General features: G+C 33.7%; 1 pseudogene; it reads right to left on the bottom strand.

Moving 5' to 3' along the window:
• Positions 1-1,151: 1,151 nt before the first annotated feature.
• Positions 1,152-11,290, bottom strand: LOC114762245 (coatomer subunit beta'-2-like; annotated as a pseudogene).
• Positions 11,291-21,594: the final 10,304 nt, after the last annotated feature.

Raw genomic sequence — 21,594 nt, 5'->3', positions numbered from 1 at the left:
GTGTTGTCATTCCTAAAATATCCTTGCTAATTAAGTGTGTTGGCTAGAACTATCATTATTAGAAGGGTTATCTTGGAAAAAAATATATAAATATGAGAGATAAAATGGATTGGGGTCTTATAATTAGGACCAAACAAAAAGTCAAACGGGGTCTTATATTAAGGACCGGAGGTAGTATTTATTATTTAGATTTAGATTTGACCTGTGTATGACTTATAGGAAATATTCAGGTAATATTTGGCATGTAGAATTTTTTTTTTTGGGAAAAAAGGAAATGAGAATTATATTTAAAAAATGGGATTTGTATATTTTCTATTCCTTTGCTAGAAAACATTTTTCACATATCAAACATTGTATCAGAGTTTACTGTTTTGCATCAATTATGAATATATCTAATATGAAAAATGTAATTAAAAGTCACCTGCTATGGGAAATCTCAAATAAAATGCCCACAGCTTTGGTGAACTTTATTACAAAAATTCTGTTATCAACAGCTAATTATAACTTGTAAGTTGTTGAATTGTACTGATTGATTTCTAAAATTATCTTGTAATTGAAAACCAAAAAATTTATTAAAGAGTTTTGTCGTAAATAACTCGTAGAGATGCGCGAATTGTTAAATTGAACTTATTATTTTTAAGCTTATCTTGAAATTATTATATACAAAGCACTTTTTTTTTTCTGGGTACAATATAAAGCACTTTACGATTGAACATCTCTGAATTCCCAAATAGCAACTCACCGTCGGTAGAGATCCGTCCAGAATCTTGATGACTACAAGGGCAACATGATCATCTGCACTCTGCAGTCCTAACTCCTAATGGAAATGGATCACCTAAATCCTTCACTTTTAACTGTGCATAAATTCATTTGAATCAACAGATTTCTTAAGCAAAACAAAATGATACTTCCTCCAGTTCTAATTATAAGACTTCGATTGTAGTTTACAAACAAGATCTTATAAAAACGATCAAAGTTAGTATTGTTTTAAGTATAAACTTCAAAAGATACAAATTAAAGATTTTAGAAGACTTGCCAATGCCAAACTGATCAATTAAAGTTGACACTTTAGAAAGTACAAATTCTAAAAATTTCAGGAAGTGTAATAGAAACGCGGTGGAGAGAAGCACAGGACAGAAACCGGACAGAAGATGTCGGGGAAGAATGGTTATTTTCTCTATTGATTCCACGATTACAATCCAAGTAAATATCAAAAAGTAGAAACATCCATAAGCATGAGCCAAATTTCTGTGAGAGGGGGAAAAACGACCTAGAGCCCGAACACGCAAATCATAATTTCGCTTTACTAAATTCACAATGGCGCAAGAACATTGAGGTCAAAAGCCTCAAAAAGAATCTGCTATAAATTCTAGTAAATTCGTAACTACCTGAACCTATGAGATAGAGTATTATACCACGTACAAAATGACCAAACTCAGGGCACTACCAAACCACAACACCAGGAAACACAAACGGCCAGTCCGCACAATAATGCCTCCTTCAGAAAACCTGCAGTTCAAACTATAGAAAATGAAAAAAAGGTAATATACAAGAAAAGGAGTAGGCGTAACACATTACGAGCACATCCACTACAAATTGGTAGAGACTAAGTATCAATACAAGAGCCGGACGTGGACACTCATCCTCAGAACTTCTTTTCTTCTCCTAACCTTAAATATTCCCAGGAGCTAGAACCGACTGTCCTTGATGCTAACTAGTGATGTGATGTAAGCACTGCCAGAAAAGAAGAAAGTGGAGTGAGGACCAAGAAAATTTGAATAAAACAAAATTACAAATGCAAGTATAAAGACACAGACATTCATAGTTCAGGCTAATAATGCTATGGTAAATAATCAAGTGAAAATGTCTGCAGATTCAACAAAAGCTGTTGTATGGAAAGTTTGCCATAGGCAAGTCAAAGTTGGGTGCGTCCAAGATTTGATGAAAGGGGAAAAATACTTGCATGGGCAATATAACAATGAAGCATCATCTGCAGACATTATAGTGTTTTGAGTGTTGATTCAATATTAAAAAAACAACTAAAAAAATTGGAGTAAGTCAGCAAGTTGACGAAATGGGAGTTAGAAATGGCACTTCAGAAACAATTAATCACCAGAGACAAAATTGGATTTTCACACTGCCCCAACCAATTGCTTTTAGGCTGACGGGGCTCCTTCATTATTCGTACCCCACTGTTCATCAGCCTCATTGCCATTAACGAGTACCGCGCCATCTGCAGAATCAGCATCCACTACAACTGCCTCCTCTTGGCTTCCTACCTCTCCATTCAGTTCCTCCGTGACATGCTCTTCTCCGTTTTGTTCAGTCAGCTGTAACAAAAGGGACAAAGACAGGGATTTGCTTCCCCATTACTTAGAAGATAAATAATGAAATAGTACAAATTTATTTGTGAACTTCACGTGATCAGCATACCTCATGATTTGAGTCCCCATTCTCGAGAGGCTCCTCTGCATCTTCAATCTGCATGTTTCTGAATGCTTCAACAAGAGTAACACGAGATTCAGCAGCATGGTTAACGTACTCTTCTGCAGGAGGATAAACACCCCTATAATAAACAAAATAACTAATTAGTCAGTAAATATATTGTGCAAAATGCCAATAATAATGATCAAAGCTATAAACAAAATACGGTTTTTTTTGTATATATGCTTTTCCACACTCTAACCTTGTTTCTGCAGCTTTAGATTCAACTGCAAGTGCAACTTGCCAGTCTTCAAACAAATTGGGATACTCCTCGGGATCAGCCAATGATTCAGCAGCTTTTGGATTAACCTGGGCAAACAGCAAAACACATAAGAAATATATAATTGAACTATGACCTACATGCCTTTGGCTCCCTGGACATGGCAATATATAGAGAACAGGGTCTGACCCACAATGTCTTGCAAACCACAAAAGCCAGGCAGTTCCATAGTTTCAGTTAACATTACATACATATGTGAATTAGAAATTACCTTGCTGAGATCTTTTCTCCAAATTGCTACAATCTCTGAGACCTTACTCGGGAGATAAGATCGTGCCATTAGAGCTGCCTCAGGAATCCGATTGCTGCAAAAAAACCATAAGTCAGACATGTAGACTGCACTTCTAATCTGAAACAACCCCACTCCTTGTGCAACTAAATTCATGGAGTATACGAAACAAAATTACCTTTCTACCAACAATTGCAGGCAGTCTTCAAGCCTACCCAACATAAATAAGCACAAGAACGCAACATTGTTTTTCCCTTGCTCTTTAGCAAGGGTTGCAAGTTTTGATATTCCTTCCGCATCTCCTAAAGAAGAATACAGCAGCAATAAGCCACTCAAATCCATTGCATGCTTTAGACACTCCTCGGCCATTTCTAACTGCAAGAACATAACTCAATGGATCAGGGGAAATACCCAACGACAATCACTTTTGTAGTGAGACACAAGATTCAAGTCCACCAGAATCAAGATAAATTTTAAACCAAACTTCTAACTGGGCCTTGTTAAAACCTCAAAACTCTTGCACAAGCTTCGGTAAGGCCAATAATTCATCATGAATACATGATCAAAATCAGCAGCACAATATAAAAGGATAAGGATATTTAGGCACAAAGATTTTGCAGAAATGTTGATGCCTTGGAGAAATCATCCAAAACTAATGTGTGTGTGTGTGTGTGTTTTACACAGATAAGCACCTTGCCAGTAGACATAGCTAATTCTCCCAACTGCTTCCATTTTGACTCACTGTGCACTTCTGTAGCAATACTCTGCAAAAAGAATGATACAACATCACCAGGTATGTATTAACATATTGAGAATAACACCATTTACAAATGAAAGAAAGAATGATAAATTTCAAATGTTTATCGATTTCTCCTTGCAGGTATAGTATATGAACTTACCTTAGCAACCTCTAATCTTCCAAGCTGTATGGCAAGCTCAAATCTGTAGTCAGGGTCAGTAGCTACTTCAAGAGCTTCCTCTATCATCCCCCGTGATTCCAGGAAACGAGCCACACTATCATTAGATCATTAAAGCATACAATTAGGATGCAGATCATGAGAGCACCAACCTTCAGATTTGAAATCTGAAGTGCTGATAAATGACACTAGGCCCATAGAACAATTATCTAAACCAGAGATATAGAAATGATTATAGTGATGTTAAAATGATCCGTACAGGAAGAGACCAACAACTTGAAAGTAAAAGGACTGGTTTAAATCACTAACAAAAAGTAATGTAAAAACCAAGGTGCCATGGATGACAAGCATTTACATATTCTATCAGGCTGACCATGGAACCATACCAAAATAACTTTTTTTCTTCCTTTTTTTTTTTGGGGGGGGGGGTATAAGAATTTATGAAGCACAATTCTGTACAAAAAACATGTTTCAAACTTATAAACCAATTTCTAGAAAGAGAGAACTAATAATTTTTTCTCCTTAATATCAAAGTAATCAAAGTTAACTATAACCTGTTATGATGCTCTTTAGGAATTGTTGGCAGAACTTCATTGGCTCTTTCCAGATCACCACGCATAACAAGAGTCTTGTACTCAATCAAGCTTAAAAGCAGTGTGTACCCCATAACACTGAAAGAAATTAAATAATTAAATAATTAGAGAAAGCAGGCCAGATTACAGCACTTCCTTTGAATATCGAAAACAAAACGTCTACTTACTTGAACTCCTTGTCTATCAAATAAACCCTACTTTGGCTGGCAAGATATCCCAGCAAATACATAGGGCGGTCCAAATGAAACATTGTAGTTACCTGAATTCATTGTATCATAGTGTTATAGATCAAGAGGCCTCGTAAGAATCATGTAGTTCAATATAAAAACGTAGTTATGAATTTATTTTGGACCTAGAAGGGACAAGACCTAATACCTCACCACCAACACAGTAGTTAAGTCTCCAGGAGGAATTGTTGTAGATGAAACAATCCCCAACCCAGATACCAGTCCTGACACGCTCGTTCATTTCATGAAGGAGATCAAAGGCATCTTCAACACCCTGCTCATCAACAGGTCTTCCACTATCCAATGAAGATGCAACAACATCACGCTGCAATAATGAATGGTTAAATGTTTCCAATGCTTTGCACCATAGTATATAAAGCATATTAACAAGAAAAATGTTAGGGGTAAAGAGGAGTTCTTCAGCAAAAGCCAGCAACTGTACGAAGATAATGAATTTCTTAGAATCCTCACATTGTACTTCAGGATGTAGAATGATGCATCACTTGCAATTGCCAGTAGATCACCACTATCAGCCCAGTAGAGATTCTGACGCAAGAAAAATGGTAATGTAAAATAAATTGTAAAATTGGGAGAAGAAAAGCATATGACTACATGTCATCTAATGAGAGCACTTACTTTCACATTAACATCAATGCGACGGATCAACCTGCATTCAGCCCAATCATAAAAGCAGATGAAGTCGTTTGAGCACATTGCCAGTAAAGTACCACCAAATATTCGTTCAGCTGAAAATGTAGGTCGGATAGTCTTCTTTTCCTGGATTCCACATCAATTGGACTACAGTTACAATTTCACAAGAAGAAATTTGTTTCATTTAAAAGCATCTAAAACAGGGAGAAAATAACAGATAATTCTCCGGAGCTAGAACCAATTCCTGCAATATGCAAAAGCATAATACAAACATATCTTGTTATTACCAATTCAGAATCAGAAGCACATTTCACAAGCTATTGTCATATTGTTTTGGCATAACGTTTGGGTTAACTAAAATCAACAGCCAGCATAGGTTAACTACCAGAACAAGAACAGCAGGACTCATATTTTTCCTCTTAATGAAAGCAGTAAGGAAGTGCTGTTTATTACCATTTCTTTCATCAAACCCATAAAAATAAATAAATTAAACAAACAACTGCGAACCTGGAAATTTTTGCTGAAAATTTTAATCCTTGATGTACTTTCTCTGACAGCATATTCTCCATCCGAAGACCAAACAAACTCAAGTGCTGAGCCAAATGACCTATTTCTCCATGCCAATGCAGTGTATATGATATACTCACCATCTCCACAAACAACAACAAATCTTCCGTTTGGATTGTGCTTTAAAAACTGAAAGTAAAATAGTAAAAAACTGTTCAGTCACTACATAAAATTCTGAACCCAACGGAAGCAGTATCATTTTAAACAAGATTGAAGAGCACACAAAAAACAGTTCACAATCAACTGTATAATGTATTACTTTATTTACATAGCTAAATAATGCCAAGAAAGATATGATGAGGATATGGAGAAAGTTAACTTGCTAAATGATGTCCATGGTTCTTTCCTAAGGTTCATCAAAGTTTGCAAAGTGAGACCAGAACCGATAGAAAATAGAGAGTGAGAGAGAGACATCACAGGTTAAAAAGCGTGAAAATATTTAAAAATATATATACACATATATATAAAGCAAAAGGATGCCCAGTCACCTGCGGGTAGAGATCACAGGTGCCTAATTCCTTGACAGCCAAAGGTAACCTTTCTCCATCGGCCACCTAAGAAACAAAGTAATTATAGTCGTATGTTGCGTGAAAAAAAGGAACTTTCCACTTCTTGCTCACATATTAGACAACAAAATAAGGATGTAAATGAGCTCAAACCTCCACATCTGCTCCTACACTTTATATTGACTGTCTGAATTTCGTTGTGCTTAGACCAAATAATTTTCCCACTGTTGTCCATGCTGGCTACAGGTTCTTCTCGACCAAGTTTGACCATGATAGTTCCTTCATCATAACCAATGACAACCCTGCAGAGAAAGAAGTTTTGGTGCTGTGTAATGAGGGTGGAATGGGACAAATAACTTTACAGCTTCACAGAATGATATTCTCCATTTACAATTTCATTTAAGATGAAACTGAAGCCAACAAGCTGACATCATACCTTGGGGCAGTATAAAGAATTTCTCTAATCAGTAACCAAACATGCAGACTTCGTTATTGACACTGTTAGAGGGCTTAGGAGGAAAAAGTGCTTGTTTGAATGGGCTTTTTCATGAAAAACCTCAGCAAGGCTTCTTTGATTTTAAAATATACAAAGATGTATTGAAAAAGTTATTTAAGTTTGACTAATAATAGATAAAATAGCCTGGCTTTTGTGTGCATATCTTTTCACATGCTGAAATTTTTAGCCCTGCAACAGAAAATGTTTATCCTATGGGCACTTGCTATGCAAGCTTCACCAAAATGGATGAAAATTTAACTAAAAACTCACCGGCGTGACCCTTTCATGTATCCAATAGCCCAAACTCTTTCGAGACCATAGTTCAATGTGTTCTCGAGCCTGCAAGTTATATTAAATCAATATAATAAGGGACAAAAATGAAGCATTAATTTGAAACCTGAATTGAACTAGTCAAACAGGTAAACAGCCAAGCACCAAGTCCAGTAAACAAATCAAATCCTTCTGCCTGTTGGACTGCTTCAGACCGGCCTAAACCATTTAAACCAGCCATATATTTTCAGGAACCAGTAACCTGGCACGGGTCCTTGAAATCGACCATGTCATCACTTTAAAAAAACAATTTTGCATGTAGCTTATCGTATTCACAAATTCATGTTTTACAGATACAATTTGAATTCAACGTGATATTATCTGGACATATTTATTTTGTTATTATAAATTCATGTCATCTTCAAACTAGACTATCCAAACAAGTGATATAATAGATATATTATACATAGTCAATTATATTTAATTATGGTTTGATTTAAAATACATACATATCATTATTCTTTCAATATCTAAATTTTTATATATATTTATGAAATCAACATGTCTGTCTGACATAACCAGTTAACTGACCCGAAAGTCCAACTGAGTTGAGCCTTTAAAATATTGGGAAGTAAAGAACAACAATGAAGTCTGTCATTCTCAAATTCAACAGTCTTCAGGTGATTATCTTAAAGTCAGCAAATAAACTCTTTCCAATCTTGATTTAAACTATAATGGTAGTTTAGAACCCAAAAAGAAAAAACGCATACAACGTCATAAAAAATGGTGGCCCACATAAGAAAACTAAGGGAGGGAGGAAGCGCCAAGTAGCATAAGCATAAAGATAAAGCTCACAGCTCCCATGTCTGGCAAATATTACCTATAAGTTGTTGAGTGCCATATGCGTACTGTACCATCCTCAGAACCAGTAATGATTATAGGAAGTTCAGGGTGAAAGCAAACAGCAGATACGTTGTGTGTGTGACCTTCTAAAGTCTGAACACAACTTTTGGCCTGATAGTCCCACACCTGTTTCATGGGTTTTATGTAACAATTCAATTCAAACATAAATAAACAAATGAAACAAGGGGAAAAAAGGAGGAAAACTAAGAGAAATAAAATTGAAAGCAAACCTTGGCAGTGTGATCATCAGAACCAGTAATTAGATAAGGTTTGTCACCACCTGTGAAGTAATCAACACAGTTCACCCCTTTCTGATGGGCATCCAATGTAAAATTGGGATCAGGAGAGCCAAGATTCCAAACCTGGAAACAGAAGACAACAGGAGAATTATATGTTATGCATGGCATGATAGAAATTAAAAAAGAGAAAAGAAGTAAACAACCAGTGACCCGAACTCAGTATACCTTTATGGTACGATCAAGAGATGCACTGGCAAAGGTGTTGGTGTCCTTAGGATTAAATGTCACTTGCATCACATAATGAGAGTGCCCCTCAAATATCTGAGTACAAATCCAGCCTTTCTCCCAATCCCAAGCTTTATGAGCATATCATCAGACGATGACAGCACATAAGGAAGGTTAGGATGAACGGCAACACACCTAATGTAATCTGTATGAGCCTCAAAAACTTTAACTTTGTCCATTGTGTTGTAATTATATACACGAATGAACATATCATCCGCTCCAGCAACCACCCATTGTTTGCGCGCAACAAACTTGGCTGACCTAACTGCAAAATCATGCTGCACATGAGCTCCATAGTGGTCTTTCAAGTTAGAATAATAGAATGAAAAGATACACCTTTAAACAATTGACAGAGAGATAAACATGAAAAAAAAAAAACAATTTTAAATTAAGAGGAAAAAAAAACAGAAAAAGATAATCTACCTGGTAATTCAGTAACCTCAAAAGACTTCGCCATGGTCTGAAATAACATGAAAGGCATTAGAGCTAAGTACTCTCCGGACAAATTAAAATTAAAATTGATTGATTAAAGCAGAAAGGTTTTTGAAAAATGAAAAAATTCAAACAAAAGAGTTCAAAAATAGGAAAATATCATCTTTTAATAGAAGTCAGGAAACAGGTGTAGCACCCGTGGAAAGTGATCATTAAGACCATGATGTGATGATAAGTCAAGCATGAAAAGTATCAGAAGTCACTGAATACTCCTAATAACCACCAAATAAAAAATGCAAAGTTTACAAAACTAAAAATCTTCAACTGCGTTGACAACTTAACTACACTTTAAGAACATTCAGAATATTCAAGACCACAGAATCTCACCAAAAATACTCTGCCATATGCATGTCACTGACGAACAGTTTGTGTTAAAGGAAGCCCCTACTAGCATTTGCTATTTTGACAAGGCACGCATCATTTGGAAGATGTAATATATGGGATACAAATAACATTCTATTCATTCAAATATATGGTTACATAAATTTCACATGGCTGCCCATTGTCAAGTACACAATGAAATCGGTGACTGTAGCTCTCATTGTGATTCTTTTTTTCATTTCTTCCAATGGCATATTGTCTCTTTGTTTTCACAAAAGGAAAAGTACATATCGAAGCACAAAAAGCTACAGTGATTTCTAACCATGCTCCAAAACAAACAATAACTAAAAGGTCATTCTATTTTTGTTTTACTAAGGACAGGTTATTAACTATACATATACATGTTGGTCCTGTACAATATCTGCCACACGTTTTACTTTACTTAAACACTCATTCTAGTAGCGCACCCGCACATTCCGCTCATAAGCATGCATGTGTGCCTAAGGGCCTGGTAAAAATAAACATGGGGTAGCCGTCCAGAATCATAATAATTAGTTGTAATAATGAATTTCACAATTCTAATGTTTCAGTTTGAATACAAGAATGCAAAAGGCACGCAAGAAAAATTTCCACTATGTATGATTTTAGTGTTCCATAAGTTTGATAAAGCTCATTTTTTTCTTTAGAATCAAAGCATGAAATTTAACTTGCAGCTAAAATATATGATGAAGCTTACAGCAAAACATTTTGTTAGAGCATTCACCTCAAAATGAACCAACGGTTTGCACTAATATATATCCCCCATAATTATTACATTTCTCCATTGGTTAAACCTCACAAGCTATAAGCTATAGCAATACACAGAACCTCAATTAAAAAAAATTTCAGATACCTGGGATTGGTAGTTCCAAATACAGACAGTTCCTGAGTATAAACTTGCCAGGATCCTGCAATAACCATGGCAACATCACACAATTAAGCAAAACATCAAGCGATGTAATATTTACCCATCCAATGCCAACAGTAATCCCATTAACAATTCCATGCTTCGTATTGGTAAAGTCATCACAGATGCCGCACATAAGAAATAATCAAATTAAGAAGGCAATTATAGATTTTAGTAATGAATAGGGAAAAATAAAACATCGTTCCAACTTTAGCTTCATATGAAAAACTTTCCGACATAACCAGCAAAGGATTAAGGATTACCATGGTTCTGTTGGATGTAGATCCACGGACTTCACTCTTTCCGATCTTTGCGCAAGCTTTCGCTGTCAATGAAATAGCAAAGTAAGACGTCGGCTAAGTAATCAGGGGCATAGACATCCACACTGTGCTTGGTTACTGAGAACCCGAAATGAACAAATCTCGTTAACAAGATAATGAAGCATTTCTCGGCAACCAACCACAGTAACATCACCATATCGTTAAGACATGAAGCCAAACTATAACATAGAGCTTGAATCGAAATGAAAAATATCAGTACCTTAATTTCGAGCCTGAGAGGCTGCAAAAGCACGTAACAAGAAAGAAAGAAACGCAAGTCAGTGCACAATTCAACATTAGATCCCACAGAAATCCAAACCACAAAAAAACTAACTAAGCAATTAAGAGTCTAAAATTCCGAGAAGGCTGAATTTCAAAAGAGTTAACAATATAGTCAGAAGCATCAAATCGAAGCCAACTCGCTCCAGATCTAAGGTGTTGGAAATGCAGAAGCGCTTGTGAAGGAACAGATCAGACAAGAAGCTCACCATTTTCACAGATTGGGGATGTAACTCGCTTTAATCGAGAACACTCCTCAGAGATCAGAAGCGAACTCGAAGATGAGCCCAAGTGATCGAGCACAGAAGTTAATTCGAGGGGGAGAGTTTTTCTGCAATCTATGCATATGGGAGATCAGTGTGTAAATATGGCGATGGGGAAGAAAGGGAGCGACGGGAGCCTGCAGTTAAAACTCATAATTACGAAAATGCCACCATCATCTGAAGGCGAGGATGGGCGGTGGATCGAAGGCGATGGTAAATTGGACGGACGAGATCCTTTCATCACTGGCGTCTAAGGTGTATTGTAGTGTTATTATGTTGATTAACGTGTTCTTAGGGCCGAATGACGTGCTTGCCATGGTGGCGCCCTGGGCCCCGCCTTTTTTTTATTTTTCTTTCTTTTCGTGCAGGGGGGCTTAACTTCCTTGGTCGGCTTTGTAAACTACTAATGGGCCAACTTTAGCTTAGCGTTGCCAACACCAATGCTAATGGGCCAACTTTGGTTGGGTACAAGTACAACAAAAAGAATTAATCCTTCGTAGACAAACCAACGTTTGAATTCGTTGGGCTGGGCATGGTGTTTGACTGTTTGTCATATCAAAATTGGCTATGTTAGTTGGAAAGAAAATTAGGTCTAAAATGACGTTTGGCATATTTTTAAAGACAAGCTTTTTCTGTTTGGGTAGGTATAGATATTCTATTAAAAATAATCCTATTCAAGACATTATCAGATACTACTGACCTGTTTGGTTCACTGAATGATAGAGAATGTAATGTAATGTAATGGGTAGGAATGCAATGTAATGTAATAGTGATTACAACAAATTTGTTTGGTACAATGTTAGGGATGGGTTAGTAAAATATATTTTTTATATTTACTTAATTACAGATAAAATTAAAAAGACAAAAATATCCTTGTCTATCAAAAAAAGAAGAAAGCCTCCCTCCAGCAGTCCAGCGTCATGTACTTCTTCCTCATCGCAATGGAAATCTATCATCCTTGACCAGCTTCACTCACGATTCTTTTCGACCCCTTTTGGTCACTATTTCAGACAGCATTTGAAACCCAACAACCAAAATTCCTCAAGGTATACCACTTTCGGGTTGCCTTACTAGAGATTTTGGGTTGATTTGCAATAAAATCCCTTGTTCACTTGAAAAAGGAAGAAGGAAGGTGGGTGTGTCTAAATGTTGGGGCTGAAGAAAAAAAGACGATGAGTGGGATGAAGAATGAGGTTGGGGATGGAGTTTGATAGCAGCGGAACTTCAGTCATCTTTTACTTTTTTTAAGGGTAATAATGTATTTTTCTTATCATCTAATCCCCATTCATAAGGTTTATCTATGTAATCTGGATGCAGGCTTTTAAGAGAATCAGGATACCAAGATGTAATCTTGTTTACATTATAAAGCCCAATCAAACAATTGAATCAGATGTTTGCATCAAGATTCTATATAATCCTCATTCTTGTAATCCAACCAAACTGGCCATATATGCGGATACCTTTCCCAACGGAGAGTTGAAATAACTTTTAAAATTCATGTTATAATTGAAACAACATTGTTCTAGTTTTGGTTTTTTTTTTTTTTAGCAAAGTTCTAGTTTTGGTTTTTGACTTTCGATTTGTCTTCATATTCTAAATATATCATTCAAACAGATTTTCTGCCAAATCTGATTTGTCATAAAAGAAATGAAGATACATTCATCACTTTGATCTTATTTTTTATGCATATAACACCTCAATCTAATTTATGGTATATTCAGCACCCAAAAAATTAGGATGCCAACTAAAAATATAACATTGCATGGTGGATGCACTTTTACTAAAATAAATATCCAAGCATACGTCACACTATTGGAATTTCAATTTGCAAAAGTGAGTAGGGATAAATATCACTTTTACCAATGTTTAATATAAACGAGTTGCTATTCATCTCATCAATAGCAACCTAATGTGCTGTCTGGTCCTAATTATAAGACTTTATTTATAGGTTATAAATAAGATCTTATAATTAAGACGAAAGCAGTATAATCTTTTCTTCAATGATAGCTTAGTTACTTAATCTTCGCGTGACTATAATGTTATAATTAATCTCATGTCAAAAGAAACTAAACCCCATATTGATTCTTTGATTCATCGAGGTCATTAAATAAATATTGAATTTTGTGGATGAACGTTGATAGTGCCACTGTGGTGAAAAATTGTAAGTAAATTCGAACTTTTTTGGATAATCGAGGAAGATCGCCTGGAAAATAAAGCTCCAATTAATTGAACAAGTCCGAACTGGGGGTGCAGTGATACAACGAATTAAATTTCCAGTGACCTTTCAAATGTTAAACAGGGCAATGGTGCAAGTTGAGTTACTTAATTAGGTAGTAGATTAGATTAATCACATGAAGTTTTATTTAAGAAAATAATGTGTTCGCGCAATTACACTGGCTAAAGTGATAGATTAAATGGTTAAATTCACCAAATTTAAATTCAAGTGGCGCTGTGAATTTGAGAATTATGGATTTGAAAAAGTCAAGTTTTTTCAATTAGGAGTTTAACTCAGAACCTTTTTAACTGAATCTCGTGAATTAAGAAAGATAGTTAACAACTCTTAAGTTTTTCACAAGTAATACTCCTTTTCAAAACCTACCCTTATTCACTTTTATTAGAAAAGGTGAGATAATAGGTAATAATTTATTTTGTCACCCGCGTTTATATCAACTAATGAATTGATTTTACACCTTCCGGTCCAGAATATAATAATTCTTTTAGAAAAAAATTTGGCCTAAAATATAAGAGGTTAATAGAGTAATTAATGATAGTTTTTCTTCTACTTATTGTTTACAACATGCTCTTTGAATTTGTTATTCATCACATTTAAATTGATAACCCTTTTAGATATCTTTTTTTGTCTCCGCATTTTTTTTATAATGCTAAAGACTGTATACATATATACCACCTCTAGTAAGTAATTTATTAATATTAAAAAAATTAGTTAAATTAGTTATTGTATTGATTTTCCTAAACCACCATATTTAATTATATGTATTAGAACTACTCCTTCAATAGGAACCTCCTTAATATGTGCCATCAATATCAATATAGATATTTTGAACAAAAAAATTATAAATTTCTTAAACAAAATAAATTAAGATATGATATTTAGGATCAAATTAAACTTCACGTCTAACTTTTATAGTTAAAACCACATGTAGTGCTTCTTTCACTAATATCACCATCAATCGTCTTTGCACATTTCCTAACTAATTAAACACTTTAAATTTTCTATGATTTATTTCCTCTCAATATATAAAACAATATTAGGACGGAAGCCTATATATGTAGGTGTGTGTGTGTGTGTGTGTGTAAAGGAAGCTCGATGATGAAATTGACCTTGAGTTTACTTTGTCACAAAGAAGGTGCCAACACTCCCTTATGAGTCAATGAGCTACTACTTTTTTTTTTTGTTAAAGCATAAAGCATAGGTATCCTTATTAGAAACAATCCTATTCGAGATACTGTCAGGCACTAAATGTGGGTACCTTTCTCAATGAAGATTCGAACTTTGGTTCACCGTATTGTGAGGGATTAGTTCATTCTACTATACTCAAACCCTATTGGTTGAGCTACTGCTTTTGGTTCTTAATATTAGAATTCTTTTGACTTTTATTTTGATCCCAAATATATAGGACCTTGATCCATTTTGTCTCTTATTTTTATCCATTTTTTTTCAAGGTAGTCATTGTAATAATGTTAGTTTTAACCAATACACTTGATTAGTAAGGATATTTTAGGAATGACAATATCTATTTATTACAAACAGCTAACATAATTAATTTTTTTAATTTACTAAAATTAGTCAACTAACTCTTATACTACCTCTGGTTTTTAATATAAGAGCTTATTTGACTTTATTTTGGTCTTAATTATAAGGTCCTAATCTACTTTGTCCCTCATGTTTATGTATTTTTCTCAAAGTAGTCGCCTTGTAAGAATAGTAGTTCTAGTCAACATACTTGATTAGCAAGGATATTTTAAGGAAGACAATACTTATTCATTACAAATAACTAACTTACCTAATTTCTTTAATCAACTTAAATTAGTCAACTAACTCATGCATATAGGAACGGAGGTAGTTTAACTAATTTGGAATGGGTACCTTATACATATACATATATATAGTTGTGCGAAATTTGAAATATACTCTATCTGTCCCTTATTATAGAATCTAATTTTTTGAATGGCCTTGTCCCTTTTTATAAGATCCTCTTTGAGTTTGTCTGAATATTTAATGCAGTATTACCTATTTTACTTCTAATTTAATGTATTTAATACATTCTCTTTCTTCATTTATCTGAGTATTACTCTCTCACATTTATCCATTTATATATAGGGGTATATTTGGAAAAAAAAACAGCATTTGCTAAATATTAATTGCTTTTAACTAGTTTTAATCATTTTTCTTAAACTGCATAATTTAGTTAAAAGGATTTTATAATAAGGGACGGAGTAATATTACACTATTAACTATTTTTTAAAATAAAAATATAACATGAAAGTAAACTTTGTTGGTGCTTCTATTTTTGGCACTATGGTAGAATATACTACCTCCAATCATTAATATAAAATTTAATTAACTAATTTGGGGATTAAAAAATTAGTTAAGTTAGTTATTTATAATAAATAGGTATTGTCTTTTCTAGAATATCCTTGCTAATCATGTATAGTAGTTAAACTATCATTTGATGAAACTTTTAACATAATTACTATAAAGATTATTTTGAAAAAAATATATAAATATAAAAGACAAGGTAGATTGAGATCTTATATTTAAAATTAAATTAAAAATTAAATTAACTCTTATATTAAAGACACGTGGTAATTCATGTAACCATTGATTCCAAAGTTGCTATGCTTGTACAGGTATACATGCAACTCGCACTGTTCATTAATTATTGTTGCCTTGCTCTCTCTCTTTTTTTTTTTAATAATACGGGTCCTTAGCCCAATTTTATTAACCTCTCACTGAGCGAGGGAAAGCAACCGCCAAAAACTCCGTATACAAATGCTTTGGAACTGCGCATGGTGGTCTGTCAAAAACAGTAACCACCTCTTCCAGGTCAAAGCTCAAGTTCGCCAAACCATCAGCACAAAAATAACCTTCCCTATACACGTGCCTTGCTCTTTAATTTGTCTGGTATATTTTAGGATAATAATAATGATTGCCTCACTCTCTATTGCGTGGAACTGTGGGGATGAATGTTTTACTATTTCTTAAAGTGTCTAAAACATTTCTGGCTTTTAGTAAAAGAATTCTTTTAATTCTTTCATTAAAATGGCCCCTCATCTCAATGATGAATGTAAACCCATCATCACCCAATAAATTGATGACATAAAATAAGCGAAAGTCCACACGGGCACAGTTGTTTAGAGTTTAGACTTCAGTAGTGATAATCTAAATTTGCCTAAATATCACTCTCATTTAATGTGCTGATGATGATCAGTAATTTTGGTAATAAGTAGGCCAACTCGAACAACTTGTTTATAATTTTATTTATTAACCTGAAAGGTATGCAAAGGCCTTGATGAACCAGGGGGAAAAAAGTACTCACGAACACATTTTGCATCCAACTTACATATTTTAAGTGATTTTATATTATACGAGATTAAAAAAAAATTATCTAAGGGAAACCCTGTCTCATAAAACGCAAAAGTAACTTTTCGGGAGGGTTATGAACAAAAGGTTCAAAACTTTAATAACTGAAGTGAGTCTCTTAGGTTGATAGCTAACTCGGCCGGTCCAAGTCAATCTATCTGCCTCTTTACAGTTTGAATCATACTACCTCCGGTCCTAATTATAAGAGCCAGTTGACTAATTTAAGGAGATTAAAGAAGTAAGTTGAGTTAGTTATTTGTCCTAAATAGGTGTTGTCTTTACTAAAATATCATTGCTAATCAAGTGTATTGACTAGAACTATCATTGTTAGAAGGGCTACTTTGAAAAAAATGTATAAATATGAGAGACAAAGTGGATTGAGGTCTTATATTTATGACCAAAATAAAAGTCAAACAGGGTTTTATATTAAGGACTAAAGGTAGTATAATTTCACAAAATTAATTTTACATATTGCATTCGGAGAATAGTGGAAAAAAATACTGAATGATTCTGAAGGATTTATTTTACAAGAATAAATATGGCTAACAAGCTTCAAGGGAGGAGATAACGAGAGCCGCAAGTATTGCCATGAACTTTGCTTATATCGATCATCAACACAAGCGCGCACACACATATATATGCACAAAGGCAAAAAATTTTAGAGGCATTATCCATACAACAATCATTATTGCCACTAACTTCTCAAATAAATTTTGTCATCATTGTTTGAATAATTCAGCAAATATGATGAAAGGAGATAATAAATATATAAGTGACATGTGGGTTTAGTAGTGATCGAAGATGGATTAGATCCAATTGCCATCAATCAGAAAGGCATAAAAGCGAATTAATTTAAAAAAATTGACACCTTAGCAGAAACAGAGTTGCACTTTCTATCTCAGAGAGCCAGAAGCATCCATTTTGATCGTAACTTCAAATGCTAATTCCACCAAAATAAACTTTATATTATAAAAGATTAATAAAGCAGGTGACAAGATGATTAAAAGCAGACAAAGACAAGTCTCCTATCTTCAACAAACTCCTGGCTCATTTATTTAGTCAGGATAAACTTATGTTCAATCTTTAAAATGTTTATTGGATTTGTTTGAGCATTGACTTATTTTTTAACTCCTTACTTAGCTTCCAAGCCTGATTGTAAGATCAGCTTATTAATTACCTCATTCGCACAAATTAAAAAAAGGTTGAGTTAGTACTCTTCCAGACAAAATAGGTCTTACATTTTAGGACTGGAGGAGTATATTTTTATTTAATTTGTGATACCTTTTTCTAAAATATATGCCTCTCTAATCTCTCGCTATTATAGGAATAGTTTAGAAAATATAATTAACGAGGTCGACGCAAAACATAGATCTTATAAATGGGGCGAAAACAAACTCTTTAACTTGATAATGCATTTAGGATGAGATGTAGTGATTTAGAGCTTTGGATGGCTCTAAATTAAGAGTATCATCGCAATTCTTTAGACTTATCGATTTGGATTATACTCCCCTATTTTATTTATAAGTTATTTTTTGTAAATTTTTTATCCTTATTAATTTTGCAAAACATGTTAAACATAATTAACATTATATCCCCCCCCCAATAACTTGGCATGGATATCCTTGAATAGTTATTGAGGATAGGGGCGAGAATGATGAGTAGGATTTACTATAATTTCTATTAAAAGGTGACTTGTACTCATATAAAACTGGAATAATGAGTATTATTTCAAGTCTCCTGGAGTACTCCAGGGTGTGTGTGTGTGTGGTTTTTTTTGGACTGAAATATATATATATATATATATATATGGTATAAATGTGCATGTTTGAGCTAGCAAATAGTGACATGCTTCTTACAATAACGCCTCCTAGCTCAATGGCAATCTTGAAAAGTACATTTATTATACACTAATTAAATGCTCCCTCTTATTTTTATCCGAGCACATCTTCTAAAAGCAATTTTTTGTTTCAAAATATAAGTAATCAACAGCCTACTTAATTAATTTTTTGCTCATTTTACGCTTGTTATTAATTGAAGTTTAAAGTTGGAACAATTGAATCAGATCGTTTGAAGAGGGACAAAATTATTAAAAAAAATCCATCAATTTACAATAAATTCAATGCCTTAGCTATATCATTTCTTACTATGTGAGAATTAGTTAATAAGGACCAGACGGAGTAAATGTTATGATAGCCCTCGTTAATGAAAGCATATACATAAGTAAAGCCTAGCTAATAGCTACATAACTACTCCTCCGGTCTTTAATATAAGACCTAATTATTAAGTTGGTTTTGGTCTTAAATATAAGACCCATTTCTTATATTTATCAATTTTTTTTAAATTACTTTTATGGATACTCCCTTAATCATAATCAAGTAGAAGAGGAAGATGGGGTATTAAAAAAGATAATTATGGTATTTTAAGAAAAATGTGTCATATTTTTTATAATCAACTAACTTATCTAACTTTTTTAATCTAATTAAATTATTTAAATGAATTTTATATTAAAGACTGGATGAGGACGTTCAGAGGGAAACCTTCAGAGCACGGGTTTGTGGTGTCAGTGGGTTCACCACTACGATAATGGCACAGTGAAAAGACATAGTTTCTCTAAGCTCACCTTGAAAGTTGACTTTAAATGAGAGAGAGGGGGCGGGGGGGAGAGAGGACCCCACCAGAGAATTCAAAGAGAAGCCATCATTATTGAATCAATATGAATATCATTGCAACTGTGAAACTAGCTAGCTAACTACCAGCAGAGAACAGGAATAACAAAAACAAATAAACAAATAAAAAGTGTAGGTATTCTATCAGAATGATCTATATGGTATATTCCAAGAATAAACCCTTCCACTACTCACCATGCAAGTGTTTCTCTCTCCCTCCCTCTCCCTCTCTCTCATGGCTTTGGAGAATAAGGGAATAAAAACCCTAATCAAGCAAGCAATAAAGTGAAGCTGCTTTATTAATTTCAGAGCGCTTTATTTCTGAATCGTGGATTGAGCATTTATGTCTTGTTATGGAACCCTAGCTACTACAACTGTGAATGGCTTTGCTGCTTCCTTCCATCTTCTTCTTCATGTGTGTGTGTCAGTCTCCTTGTGGCCCTAAGCGATGCGAAATTTAAAGCGTTCTTTTTAATTATGCACTTTTGTGCCTTTGAACTTGGCTCAAGAACAACCCTACATTGTCCTTAATAATAAAGATCACTTCTTGGAGACTATTACCTATCTGTCTTCTTCTTCTTCCACCTTTGCTTTAATGCATTTCTTACATCAGAAATACACTAAGTGATGAACATATATATCAGACTTGATTTAGGGCAATACTGCTTAATCCTCCTGTAGAAATTTGTCTTCTTTTTATCTTCATAATTAAACACAACACGTTGAATATATGATTTAATTGAGACTTACAAATTAAACTTGTTTGATATTTCTTTTTTGAAAAGAGGAAAATAAGAAATGACAGTGAAGAAACTTTTTCTTTCCATTCTCTTAATAATTTGAAGTTTTTTAATTAGCATGAGAATATGCGCCACATACATATATAATTTGAGATAAGTTTATGTTTAGCTTTTACTGATAAAGTTGTTGACGTGACTTTATTTAATAACTAAATTTTTACACTCATTCGAATTTCGATGTACCGGGATATTAGAAGGGAGCGGTGGAGGGGAAAAAGAAAAAGAAAAGAGGAATTTTAATAATTTTGACTTATTTAAGTACCACGATAGACCTTTAATTTATAATTAAATTTAATTATTTTCTGCCATGGTAAATATAATATTGAGTTCAAACTCTTTCTTCCTTGGGAAATCTTTGTTTATGTTGAGTTTAATTCTTTTAAATCATAATAGAATGTTAAATTATATGTTTTGAAAATCAAGGTTTTACAAATAGGTAAAGATAACAGCCCAATTATGACTCTAATGCGATCGTAATATGATTGATGAAGGGGTGAGCCCTCAGGCTGCGTATTACATATAAGTGTGATTGCTTTTCTAACTAGAATCAATCTGAATTTGAATCAAATCATGATTTTAAAAATAATTTTATGATATAAAAAGTAAATATATATAAAAAAATTTATCTTGATTTGTATAAAAATCTTTTTTTAAGTGCTTTGTGGGTAAACCAAACGCCCCTGAAATTGGGGCATAGATACACAACAAATATTATTAAATAAAATTTTTTTTTTCTTTATTTAAATAATAAAGAAAAACTCTCTCACCCATTTACATAAATGAATTAACTATAGGAATAGAATATCCCAACAGAGTGGAATCCAAGGTATTTGATGATAAAGTCTTTCATCGAGTTTCCATGATCATTAATACTACTTTCAGTCCTTGATAAAGAGTTAGTATGACTTTCAATTTGGTCATAAATATGAAACCTAATTCATTTTGTCTATGATATTTATTTATTTTTGTAAAAGTATTTCTTGTAGTAATTACATATATTAAAGATTTTATCAAATGGTAGTTCTAACTAATACACATGATTGGTAATGATATTCTAGGAAAGATAATACCTATTAATTATAAATAATTAACTTAACAAATTTTCTTAATCTACTCAAATCAGTTAATTAGTTTTTATATTAAGGATTAGCACTAATATATGCTTAACTAAAATCATCCGATATGTATGTATATATTAATTAATAACACAATGCTATTGGAAAAGAAATGAACTCCACGACCTCTTGCACAAGAG

This window comes from Neltuma alba, unplaced genomic scaffold (assembly GCF_004799145.2).
Source record: "Neltuma alba isolate B1F8T4 unplaced genomic scaffold, ASM479914v2 tig00001729_pilon, whole genome shotgun sequence".
Lineage (NCBI taxonomy): Eukaryota > Viridiplantae > Streptophyta > Magnoliopsida > Fabales > Fabaceae > Neltuma > Neltuma alba.
This window is presented reverse-complemented; position numbering and strand designations above follow the sequence as displayed.